Raw genomic sequence first — 13,183 nt, forward strand, 5'->3', positions numbered from 1 at the left:
CACATGTTATTTCAAAGAAAATGATGCATTATCATGATTTATGATCAAATGCAATTTTTGTGTCGCTCTTATGATCTGCAAGTCGTGCCCCATATTTGATTTGATGTGTGATGCCCCCTCGGGAGATGAATCAATATTTTGAAAATTTTGATTTGATTTTGCGATTTGTGGTTGGTGTGGATGTTTTGTCTATGTGAAATGTTTGAATTGATTCATCTCCCGATAATTTATAGATTTTAGGGTATAAGGGAGACCGGGACCACATTACATGTCCGGTTGGCCAACCCTAATTTCATTTTCCCTCCTATAAAAGGGGAAAAATGCTTTAATTTGATTCATTTGTGCATTGTTGACTTTGGAGAAAGAGAATTTGGTCTGAAGTCAAAATGTCTATCCGTATTTCAGGCACCGTTTTGAGTGTGTTCGGAGGTACCGGAGACCTACAGCGTATAGACCACCAATAAGTCAACACTTTTGACCCTCTTTGGATTTTTGATTTGGCCATTTTTGGTTATTTTTTTATTTTTAAAATTTGGTTTTAGCATTTTAGTGCGTCAAAGTCGCAAAGTAGCGCATACGAAAAATTAAGTAGCGCATCAAGTCAATTTTTAGGGCTGCGTCCGAAATAAAATAGGGTAGCGCATAGGAAATCTAGGTTAGCATATAGAGTGAAAATAGCGCATGCAGCACATAGGGTAGCGCATCAGGTCAACAGGATAGCGCGTAGGGTAGACCTAGCGCATAGGGGCCGCAGGGGTTCTCATGGGTAAGAGGTTTTAGCGTGTAGGGTAAACCTAGCGCATAGGGTCAAATAGGTAGCGCCAACGAGGTATAGATTAGCGCGTCAGTATGTTTTAGCGCATAGGGTAGGTTAGGTGGTGCATGGGGGGAAAATATTAGCGCGTAGAGTCAGTCTAGCGCATAGGGTGAATAGATTAGCTCATAGGAAAAACAGCTTAGCGCGTGGGTGGATTTTAGCGCAATGAGAATCTATTTTAGTGCATCTGGAAAAAAATTTGCGAGATGAGTCGATTTGTGAAAGTGTTGTGTCGTGCTGTCATGATTTTTATGGATTTGTCCAATATGAGTGCTGATATAACTTGTTTTGAGTTGTGATATGTTAAGTTATGCATAGATATCAATGTGTTGTGTGGATCAAAATATGAATTGTGTTTGCACTCTGTTTTAAGTTCAATGTGTGAAGCCTGATTTGTGTTACAAGCTGATATGGGTTGGAAACTTGAGCTGTTTTACAAGCTGATATGGGTGGGAAACTTGAGTTGTTTTACAAATTTATGTGATTTGGAGACTTGAGTTGTGTTACAAGTTTTGATATGGTTTTTGAGAACTTGAGTTGTGTTACAAGTTGATATGAAATGATAGGATTTTGAACTTGATGTAGAGGAGCAAATTGTTTCATGTTGTTGATGTGAGTTTGATTTTGATATCTTTGTTTTGATGTGGAAACTAATATTGGATTTGTTTTGTTGGTTGACAGGAGCGCTTGAGTGTGGTTCAGTCGTGAGAGCGATTTTCGAGGCCGTGGACATTGATATCGCGATTGACTCTGGCTGACCTTGATATCATTGAGAGATGCGGTTTGATGTCCCTATTAGATATGTCTCGGTTCACTATGAATCGGGGGCTACTGACATCACTTGCAGAGAGGTGGCACAACAACATGAACACCTTTCATTTTGCTACCGAAGAGATGACAGTCACACCAGAGGACTATTACAAGATCCTGCTCATCCCCGTAGTAGGTGCACTACTACCATATGAGCAGTCAGAGGAGGGTGGTACAAAGGCACTTCGCTGCATTTTTCATGATGAGACAGTCTACGGATATGAGATCCCGTGGCAGGAGTTCTTAGATCTGGATTATGCACCCCTTCCATCAGTACTGGCAGGGTTTATTGGTGGATTCCTTTGTCCTGATCACAGGTCAAAGGGATTCTCTGTGGGATGGGGGTTGGTATTAGAGGAGATGGTTACACAAGGCCGGAGGTTTTCATGGGGATCAGCTATGCTAGCCCATCTGTATAGGGGCTTGCATGAGGTGGTATACCTCAGTTATGATAGTTTGTCAGCTGGCGTGACACTATTACAGGTATGATGCTGGGAGCACATTCCAGCTGCGAGGCCATTAGCAGATAGAGATAGGCCTGTGGGATGTGCATATGCTTACGGATACAGGGGTCTAGTTGTCCAGCGGAAGCTGGGCAAACTAGAGCATTGGAGGAGAGTACTGGATGATATCGATACGGTCACTTGGCGACCGTATACAGGATGTGAGGTGTCGGCAGAGGACGGGCTGGAGATGCCTTTTGTGTTCATGATGAGATATCTGATCGGGAGGACCCCATTTGTTATAGAGAGTTTTGTGGTGACCAGAGTTTTGAGATAGTTTGGTCATCAGCAAGGTATACCTTAGGGAGCTTGCCTATATGCATGATGGAGGCAGGATGTAGCTGATTGGGGCCCGACTATTGATAGCACAGTGGCAGTGGAGGAGTTTGTCGGGTTGGCGAGGCAGATATGAGATTATGCCCCAGAGATTTTAGATGTGGGCATGACCAATGAGTTCGCGAGATTGTTTGCGGCACGGGCGGTGGCCAGGATATCAGATTCCAAGGAGATGCGGCCAGCATTTGATGATGATGATGAGGATGATGGAGATGATGGAGGAGGAGGATGAGGGAGAGGAGTCAGAGGGAGATGGGGAGATAGAGGGAGGAGAGGAGATAGAGGTGTGGAGAGAGCGGTTAGACAGGCGATGATAGACAGGGGGAGAGGTGGATTAGCTATTGGAGCTGATGGAGAGGGGAGGGTGGGGGAGGTGTTAGCTGTAGTGGGGGGTACTGATGAGATGATGCGACCAGCGTAGAGGAGGAGGATGGATGTGCTCCCACCTCCAGCACCGAGGACAGGTAGAGTGGGAGGGGTTGCCCCTGCACAGGTACCACTATGGGTTCGGGTCCCTACCCATGTGGAGGATGCTCAGATTCGGACCCTGCAAGTGACTATTTAGCAGCTGTAGGCATAGGTTGTGGCATATCAACGGTAAATTGCGCAGTTGACCACTGAGTGGGATACAGAGATAGAGCAGAGAGGGTGAGCGAAGGAGCTTGCAACCAGTGTGCAGAGAGTAGCGGTGGGTGGTCTGATGAGAGACACCCTGAGAGAGCTATCATTGAGAGCTCAGGAGGTGGAGTATTACCGGTGGCATTATGAGGTGGTGGTACCCAGGGATTGTCGAGTACAGAGCTTTACACAGTCAAGATCTAGTCGATCTCGAGATATTGGGTCGCAATCTGAGAGCCGAGGTGTGACAAGGCCATCGAGACAGGACCCTCTTGGAGATCCAGGGGTGGGCACATCTGGAGCCAGACCATCTTCGTCAGGGGATAGTCATACTTGAGAGATAGGGTCTCTGTTTTTTTTTGTTTTTGTTTTTTTTATCATTGTATTCTTTGTACTGGACACAGTGATGATATATTTTGTACATTTTGATCATTTTTGAGATATATATATACGGCACCATTTTTTTTTATCATGTGGTGTGTTTATCTGGATGCATGTTATGTGGGTTATTTCTTTACTTTATGATGATGTAATGCATAAATATATGATATAATGTATGATGTATGATTTGATATGCTGTGAGATGTATCTTGAAAATGAGATGTATGATAATGAGATGTAAAATGTAAAATGATATGCAACTATTTGTAAAATGATATGTAACTATGTTAAAATGATATGCAACTATGTTTAAAATGATATGCAACTATTTGTAAAATGATATGCAACTATGTTTTTGGTAGCATCTTCATTCTGCATTTGCCATCCGATATAACCATATTTGTTTGCTTTCTTTGTAGGTATCATCATTGAGCATTGATTTGTTTAGGATATGTTGAAAATTTATACAAGCACAATGGTATAATTGAACCATAATGACCTGAGAAAAATTTACATGATATTTGATTTTGCAAGATAGCACAAGCGTCAAGGTATAATTGAACCAGGATGACCAAAGTGTGTATTGCGTATAAACAGACAAGAGTAAATCATTTGTATGCATGAAATGGAATCAGGCCTTCAGTGATATTCGATGTATCACGTCTCGAGACAAGTATTCACACAGTACAATTGATCGGCTCCCAGACAGAAGACTAAGAAAATATTGGAATTTCCCCATGATCTCTAGCTTTGAAGCATTTAGTGAGACAAGGAAGAGAATCCAATAATTGAAAAAGGTCAAAATGCAAAACTAGTCAAGATTTTTATGCTATAATGCAACATTCAGTACTTCAGAAAATCATCCATCCTTGGTATTTTATTTTTTTTTGTGAATTTTGTGTTGTGCTTTGCGATGAAGTGTAGTTTTGGTTGTTGGATGCCATGCTTCTGTGTTTTGCAAATAGTTTTGATGTCTTGAATGCTCGCAATTTTTGATGATTTTAATGCCCCTATTTTTGAGTGTGCCTCTTGATGTGAATATGTTCAATGATTTCCAAGCCATGGTTGAATGTGTTAAGAGGATATATATGGATAACCAAGGATAGTGACTACGCTAAGTATGTCCTGAATGGATATGTGCTAAGTGTCGGGCGATGGCCGATAGTGTTTGTACGGATAAAATGGTATGGAGATAGATAGAGGAGCCATTCTTTCACAAGAGCGCCTGTTTACCAGGTTTTCACCATTTGTTTTTATTGTACTTTGTGTTTTTGCTTTTTTTGGATTTTTTTTTTTTTTTTTTGCTTGTTTTGGCTTTTTCCGTGCACTAGGCTACTTAAGTGTAGTACTTCTTCAGATGGATGTTGTTAGTTGGTTCGTCGAGTACATCTCCTTCTGAAGTTGTTAGCTGATAGGCACCTGATCCATAGACTAATATGATAACATAAGGACCCAACCAGTTAGGTTCAAATTTCCCTTTCTTTTCTCAATCTTGCTGATTACTTGGATTTTCTTTGAGGACTAAGTCACCAACTTTGAAGTTGCGAGGGATGACCTTGTGATTGTAGCTCCTGCACATGCATTGTTGATATGCTTTGAGATGAGTGTCAGCATGCTGACGTCTTTCATCTAATAGTTTGAATTCTTGTAGTTGGTTAACTCGATACTCTTCATCTGGGATTAAACCTTTCAAAGAGATTCTGAGAGATGGGATTTCTACTTCCAGGGGTAAAATGGCTTCTGATCCATATACCAATGAGTATGGTGTTGCTCCTATAGGTGTGTGGATGCTGGTTCTGTATGCCCAAAGTGCTGGATTGAGTTGGACGTGCCAATCTTTGCCGGCATCATTTACTATTTTCTTGAGGATTTTCAGTATTGTTTTGTTAGATGCTTCTGCTTGACCATTTCCCTGTGGGTAGTATGGTGTAGAGAACCTATGTCGGATTTTAAATTTTTCACATAGTTCTTGGACATCTTGGTTTTTGAAAGGTCATCCATTATCTGTGATGATTGAACTTGGAATATCATATCTACAGATCAGATAATTGAGGATAAAAGAGGCAATTTGCTTCCCAGTCACTGTGGTCATGGGAACTGCTTCTATCCATTTGGTAAAGTATTATGTTGTTGTTATAATAAACTTGTGTCCATTTGAAGATGAAGGATGAATTTTGCCAACTAAGTCTAGTCCCCACTGACAAAAGGGCCAGGATGTTGTAAATGGCTGCAGTTCCTATGCTGGTGCATGTATCAGATTGCCATGGATCTAGCATTTAGGACATTTCTTGGCGAAGTGATATGAGTCTCTCTCTATTGTAGGCTAGTAGTATCCCATCTGTAGAAGCTTTTTAGCAAGAGTAGTACCACTTGAATGTGTTCCACAAATACCTTTGTGAAGCTCGTGTAAAGCAGAATCAGAATCATTACGATCAAGGCAACGAAGAAGAGTACCATCTAGACCTCGACGATACAAAGTATCAGTGGTAAGGGTGTAACAGGCAACTTGCCAGATAAAGTTACGTTTTTGGTAACGGGATTGGTCAATTGGTAAGATATTGTGCTTGAGGTAGTCGTATATTGGTCCATATAGTGGAGAATCTAAACCAGTCAAGGCATAGATAACATGGGATTCAAAGTGGTCATAGGTTGGGGAGAATAGTTGCTCCACCAGAAACTCATAACGACTCTATTGCTCTAGAATTTGTAGTAATGAAGCGATAGTAGCCATTGCATCAACTACTTTGTTGTTCAATCTTGGTATTTGCTCGAAGGTGATGTGTACAAAATACTATTTGAAGTCATCCACCATTCGCTTGTAGGGTAGTAGCTTGTCATCCTTTGTCTGATAGTTGTTGTTGATTTGATGGACGACTAGTTGTGAGTCTCCATAGACCTTTAACTCTGTGATTTTCCATTCTACGGCCATTTTGATACCTATAACCAATGCCTCATATTCAACCACATTATTTGTGCAGGGAAACATAAGCCTATATGATCTTGGTATAGTGTGTCCTTCAGGAGTGATGAATAGAATGCCAGCACCTGAACCATGTTGTGTATAGGATCCGTCAAAGTATAGGGTCCATTGTTTGGTAGAAAGAGAAAGAATGTCCCTGTCTAGAAATTCAATCTCCATGGTTTGTTTTCCTGGTAGCGGTGCTTCAGCCAGCTGATTTACAATTGCTTGTCCTTTGATGGCTCATCTTTCTATGTATTGAATGTCGAATTCACTGAGAATCATTACCCATTTAGCCAATCGGCCTGTAAGAGCTACCTTACTGAGTAGATATTTGAGAGGATCAATTTTTGCGACTAGCTTAATGGTGTGTGCTAGCATATAATGTCAAAACTTCTGAGATGTGAAGACCACTGTTAGGCAAGCCTTCTCAATGAATGTATAGTTGAGTTCATAGTCATTCAATGTCCTACTGATATAATATATGGCTCTTTCCTTTCCTTGTTGATCTTCTTGTGCCAATAGTGCCCCAGCAATATATCTGTTGTTGAGATATATAAGATAAGTGGCTTTCCTACGACTGGTGGTACTAGAACTGGTGGATTCATCAGGTACTGTTTGATTTGGTAAAAAGATTCTGCACACTTGGTCTCCCATTTGAATGGTACATTTTTGTGTAGTAAATGGTTAAATGGTAGACTTTTATCTGCTAGTTGAGCGATGAATTTCCTGATTGATTGAAGTCGTCCTTGTAGAGAGTTGAGTTGACTAATATTCTTTGGTGGTGGCATGTCCATAATGGCTTGTACCTTTGCTGGATCTACTTCGATACCTTTAGCCGAGACTATATAGCCTAGTAACTTACCTGATGTAACCCCAAAGACACACTTATTAGGGTTGAGCCTGACTTGGAATTTCTCCAATCGATCAAAGATCTTTGTTAGGATGTTGAGATGTTCTGCTCTGGTGAAGGATTTAGCTAGTAAATCATCTACATAGTCTTCCATGAATGTGTGCATCATGTCATGGAATATTGTTGTCATTGCTCTTTGATAAGTGGCTCCTACATTCTTTAAGCCAAAAGGCATAACATTCCAACAATACGTTCCCCAAGGACAGGTGAACGTAGTTTTATCTTGATCTTCTGGGGCTATTTTGATTTGATTATAGCCTGAGAAACTGTCCATTAGTGAGAGCATTGCATGGCCTGCTGTGAGATCTCAATTATGTCGATACTGGGTAGAGGAAAGTAGTCTTTTGGACAAGCTTTGTTGACGTCTCTGAAGTCAGTGCATATTCTGATACTACCATCTGGTTTTGATATTGGAACGATGTTGGAAATCCATTCTGCATAGTCAATGGGTTGGATGAATCCGACATCTAATAGTTTCTTGAGTTCAGATTTGACCATGAGTGCCACCTGTGGATTCATCTTTCGTAGCTTTTGCTTGACTGGTTTAACTCCTGAAGAGATGGACAAGTGATGCATGATTAAGTGTGGATCCACTCCAGGCATATCGGCATATGACCAAGAAAAGTTAATTTTCTATTCTCTAAAGAAAATGATGAATGTTGATCTTTCTTCCTCTGTCAGAGATTCTGCAAGGTGTATGTTTTTTACTACTTCTGTGGTACCAATGTTGATTGATTGAGTGGGCTCAATCAATATGGGTGATCACTCATGAAAGTGCTCAAGAAGAGTGTCAAGTCTCCCATCATTAGGTGCCTTAAAAAGGTTTTCACCCTCAGATGTGTCCTTTATGTTTACTTTTTTGTGATCTAGAGCTGCCATTGACTGGTTTTCAGCATCAGATCTTTTACTTGGTTCATTTTTGCGACAGAGAGACTTGGCACTCCTTGGTTTGCAGACATCATTACTTTGTTCACTGGTAGAGCCTGTTTCCGGATTTACAATACATAGGTAATGGATAATAGATTCATCATCTGGGAAAATTGGTATATCATCGATTTCAGGTTCATCCCAGTCGATGAGGTCAGGAAAGACAAGCAGTAAGGAATCATTATGTGGATCAAGTTCTGCTACTGTAAGTGTTAGGACAGAGTTTTCATCGTGATTGTTCTTGGTTTTAAAGAAGTCTAGGATTTCATCGAGGTCTTCGATGGTATTATCTTCCATATAGACTTGTTCATAATGTTTATGTTCACTTTCCTTGGCGTCATAGATATTTTGTGGTCCAAATTCAAGAGGTCTATCTTCTGTGTTATATTCTTCTTGAGAAAGAGATATAGAATCAATATCATTAGGGATATCTATAGTAGCATTTGAGCAGGTACCCCATTCATATTCATTGGAATCAATCTCTGAGGCACCATCCTAGATTCGATCAGTGTTGTAAACTGGTATGTTGTATGGTGAAAACAAATCTTTGATGATGGATACCATTTTGATAGTTTTTGTTGATTCTGTGTCAAATCCGGCTTCTATTTTTTGTATTTGTTCATAGACTGTGCTTCCTCGAGGAGAAACAAAGGTATCCGGAGATGATTTTATTGGTTCTTGAGATATTGGTGTTTGAATATGAGCTACTGTCGTAGATATGGCCCTTTTGTGCTTTAGAAGCTTTTCCTGATGTAACTTCTGATCTTGACGTTCCCGTGCCTTGCGAATTGTTTTTGCTGATTCAAAGAGTGCTTCCTGCGAGGATTCTTCTTTGTACTTCTTCTTTACTTTCCATTGAGGTTTTGTAGTTAGGTGGGGTGGCCTTTTTAATAGGAAAGTGAGCTCACAACCCAATCCTACTTTGTTTCCACTGGGTTGTGAAGGAAGATCTATGGGTTCAGTGACTCCTTCTCTGCATTTCCCAATAGGTCCTTTATCGTCATATCCCATTTGTTGCATGATTAAGTATCCTTTTCCATACAGGTGTGTAGGCAGAACAATGTCCAAAGCAGCTTCTCTGTTATCTTCTTCCTCATTTTTGTATAACCAGCTAAGAATATCCTTGTCTTCTGATTCATGTGCTAGAGTGCCCAATTGGATGAAGGTACCATCAAATTTGGTGATGGGCCGAGTGACTAGATGTGTTGATGTAGTAGGAAATCCATGAGATCTAGGTGATGTTGGCAATTCAGCCAAACATAAAGGCTCCAAAGAGTATTCTCCTATGCCTTGGTCTTTGATTTGCATTTTCTGTTTGAAGTCTCCAAATAAGGAGCTGGACTTTGCTGTTTGTAGATCTGATGTTAAAGATCGTTGTTTCTCTCTATTATGAGGAACCAAACTGTCTTGGGTTGCCCCCATTGCGTTGCAATGTTGAAATGGATTGTGATCAGCAGATATGGAGACTTCTTGTCCATCATAAGGAAATTTGACACACTGGTGATACGTAGAAGGTACTACTTGCATTTCATGTATCCAGGGTCGCCCTAACAAAATATTGTAGGTAAGATCTATGTCTAAGACCTGACACATAGTATCCTTTTGCACTGGTCCTACTTGAATGGGTAATATCATAGTTCCTTTAGAGGACCTTTCCTCATCATCATATGCCTTTATGGTAATCTTCTTGCAGGGATCAATAGACTCTTCTGAGAAGCCTAATGCACGGATAAGCTTTAAAGTACATATATTAAGTCTGACTCCTCCATCTATTAAGACTCTTTTTACTCGATGTTTGCAAACAATGACTTCGATATGGAGAGGAGTGTTATGCGGATGGCTTAAGGAAGCATCGTCATGCTCTGAGAAGGTGAGGTTATGAGGTCCAGTCATATGGGCAACCATGGCTTGAAATCTGTCTGTATCCAGATTTTGAGGTACATTAGTTTCCAATAATGCTTGTTCCAAGATGTCTTTGTGCTTTGGTGATAGTTTCAGCAATTCTAGTATAGATATCTGAGCTGGAGTTTTGCATAGTTGGCTAACCAAGTCATATTGGATTTTTGGTGTGGTAGTTGTAGGTGACGTATGTCCTTTTAAGACATATTTCTGAGTTCGGGTTGTTACATTGATAGATTCATGATCACGCTTATCTCGGATGGTGATGACATCTACTTGATGATCTTCAGTTGATATGTGATTTATGGTGTTGTTGTAGATATGGTTGATACGAGCTCCACGTGTATCATTTGAGGTTGAAGCTCCATCTTTGTTATAATTTGGAAGAGGATTTTTAAAGGCTCCATGATCACTATTTGTTTTGAGACCATCTACTATTAAGTCACCTCGATCAATCATATCTTGCACCACGTGTTTTAATCTCATGCAATCGTTCATTCGATGACCCTTGTTATGATGGTAATCACAATAGTGTGAATCATTCCACCAAGGCGGTTTGATTTGGGGTTCATAGTTGCTGATTGGAGGCAAAGAAAGAATCTTGTGTGTCAAAAGTTCTCTGAATGTTGATTCTAGTGATTGCCCCAGTGGTGTGAAGATACGTTTTTGGAAATTGTTTGTGTTGTTGCGTGAATTGTTGTTAGGTCCTGGATTCATGTTTTTGCCTTGAGTATCGTTGGTTTTGTTTGTGTTGAGTTGTCCTTGATCGGTGTTTGGTGCATATGTGTTAGCATTTGGATTAACATTTTTAATATTTTTCATATTTTGAGGATTTCCGAATAATGCAAGCACTAGTTGCTTAGATTTGGGATCATATGATTCATTGTTGCCTTCATTTTTGTTTCGAGTCCAAAATCGAGATTTGTCTAGGTTGGTGTTGTTCTGGTTAGTGTAATTTGATGAGTTTGTTCCTTCCTTGTAGAATTTGAGTGTTCCCTTTTTGACACATGCTTCCTCTACTTGGATGCCATTCTCAATCAATTTAGCGAAAGATGGTATGCATTGAAGTTTTAGCCTGTAACTCATTTCACCATTCAAGTTATCGATGAAGATTTCCATTTTCTCCTTTTTGGGAATGTCTCGAGGATATCATGATACCATACGTCGCCAACGTTGAAGGAATATCATGAATGTTTCGTTGTTCTTTTGTTTGGTGTTACAAACATCTAGCATGGTTATGGCATGTTGAATGTTATAGGAATATTGGGTTATGAATTTGTTAACCAATTCATCAAATGATCTGACAGGTGGTGTAATTTTGGATAACCATTCCATTGTTTGCCCTCCCCAGCTTCTTGGGAATAACCTCATCAAATAGGTGTCATCATGAGAAAATTCAAGACTCATTGTGCAAAATTCTCGAACATGATCTCGGGGATCACTTTTCCCATCATATTTATCAAATTTGGGAACGTTTGAGTTTGGAGGAAAAGGCACCATGTTCAATCTTATGTCAAATGGATAAGGACAGATTTTGCTTAAAGAGTACCGCATTGTTGTCCCTTGTTGCATATCCTGTATTTATCGTTGTAACATTTGCATTTGTTGAGTGAGAGCAGCCAAAGGTATATTGTCTTGTCGAGGGAAGAGTTCTTCCCTTGTATTAGTTCTCAGCTGAAAAGGTGTGGTAAATGGTATATTTTGCTCTGAAGTTTCTAGCTCGGGTATACGCATTTCTAGTATGTGTTGTTCTAGAATGTGTTGCTCAGGTATGTGTTGTTCAAAGTTACGAGTTTCTTCTTCTCTTTGTTGTTCTTGATATGCATATTGTCGAGTTCCAATTTTAAAGATGTTTGTGTCTAAATCTTTAGGAATTTTAACGCCTTTACTTGTGAGCATGAGCAGATATTTTTCTTTGTCATTTTCCATGAGCCTTTCAACAAGTTTTTGGAATGAGGGGTTTTCATGACATTCCTAAAGAAGCGCTTCAAAAATTTCAGTTTCTTCTAAGTGTGGAACTTCAAAAGGATTTGACAATCTTCGATTCATACTAGACTCTGCGTGTGTCTCGCTTTGTTGGTTTTTTTGAGAGCGAGTAACAGGCATTTTAGTAGAAACTTTCAGTGATGAAGGGGATAAAAGCCTCGTTGATATGTTGCTCGGGGGTGAGTGGTTCTGGTCAAGATGTGTTATAAGTGATACACTCGTCGGGTAAGAATGCTGGATTGATTTTTCCTCCACAGTTTATGATTTGATTAAAAGCAGACTTTTGACAGTAGGCTCTTATTTTTAAGGGTTCTTTGTCAAATTCGTTGGATTTGTTTTGGATATAACGTTTGACGTGATGAAGGAATACCCGATGAGATTTGAAGAGTTGACGATTGATGTATAAAAACTTGTTTCTCTTGATGAACTTGAAAAAACTAGGTTGTTGTTTCTTCAACGTGATGTTACGATAAATGTTCTTTCTTCTCAGAATATGAGGATTAGTCATGCATGAGTGATCAATGGTTTCCTTTGATTTGTTTGGATTCGGTTGATCTTGTTTGGAAAAGTTCAAATCCTACTCTATCAAAGTGAAGGTTTAGATGCCCCTTCATGACAAAGTGTGTCAAATGATATGGATAAAAGCCTCCCGATATGGAGACTTGATTTGATAATTTGAAAATTTTAAACAAGTGTTTTTGAGATGAAATCCGTAAGATGGTAAAGGATTTTGTTGATACTGATGATGAGGTTTCCGGATTATGATAAGATAGATATGTTTTATCGTGCAATCAGTTTAGGATTTTTACAATGTTTGTTTTGACACAAATTTAGCTCAAGAAATAGTTTTTAACGGTTTGTTTTTGTCACTCCGCTTTGATGAAAAATGATGTTGATAATGAGAGGCCTTTTGAAAATGTTTTCAAAATCTTTAAAATTCCTTACTGTTTTGCCTCCGGTTTATATGTTTTTGATCATGCGCTAAAACAGAGACTACATGCGCTACCAAAGTTACTCTACGCGCTAAAATAATG

The sequence above is a fragment of the Cryptomeria japonica genome, chromosome 7 (genome assembly GCF_030272615.1).
Source record: "Cryptomeria japonica chromosome 7, Sugi_1.0, whole genome shotgun sequence".
Taxonomy (NCBI): Eukaryota; Viridiplantae; Streptophyta; class Pinopsida; order Cupressales; family Cupressaceae; genus Cryptomeria; species Cryptomeria japonica.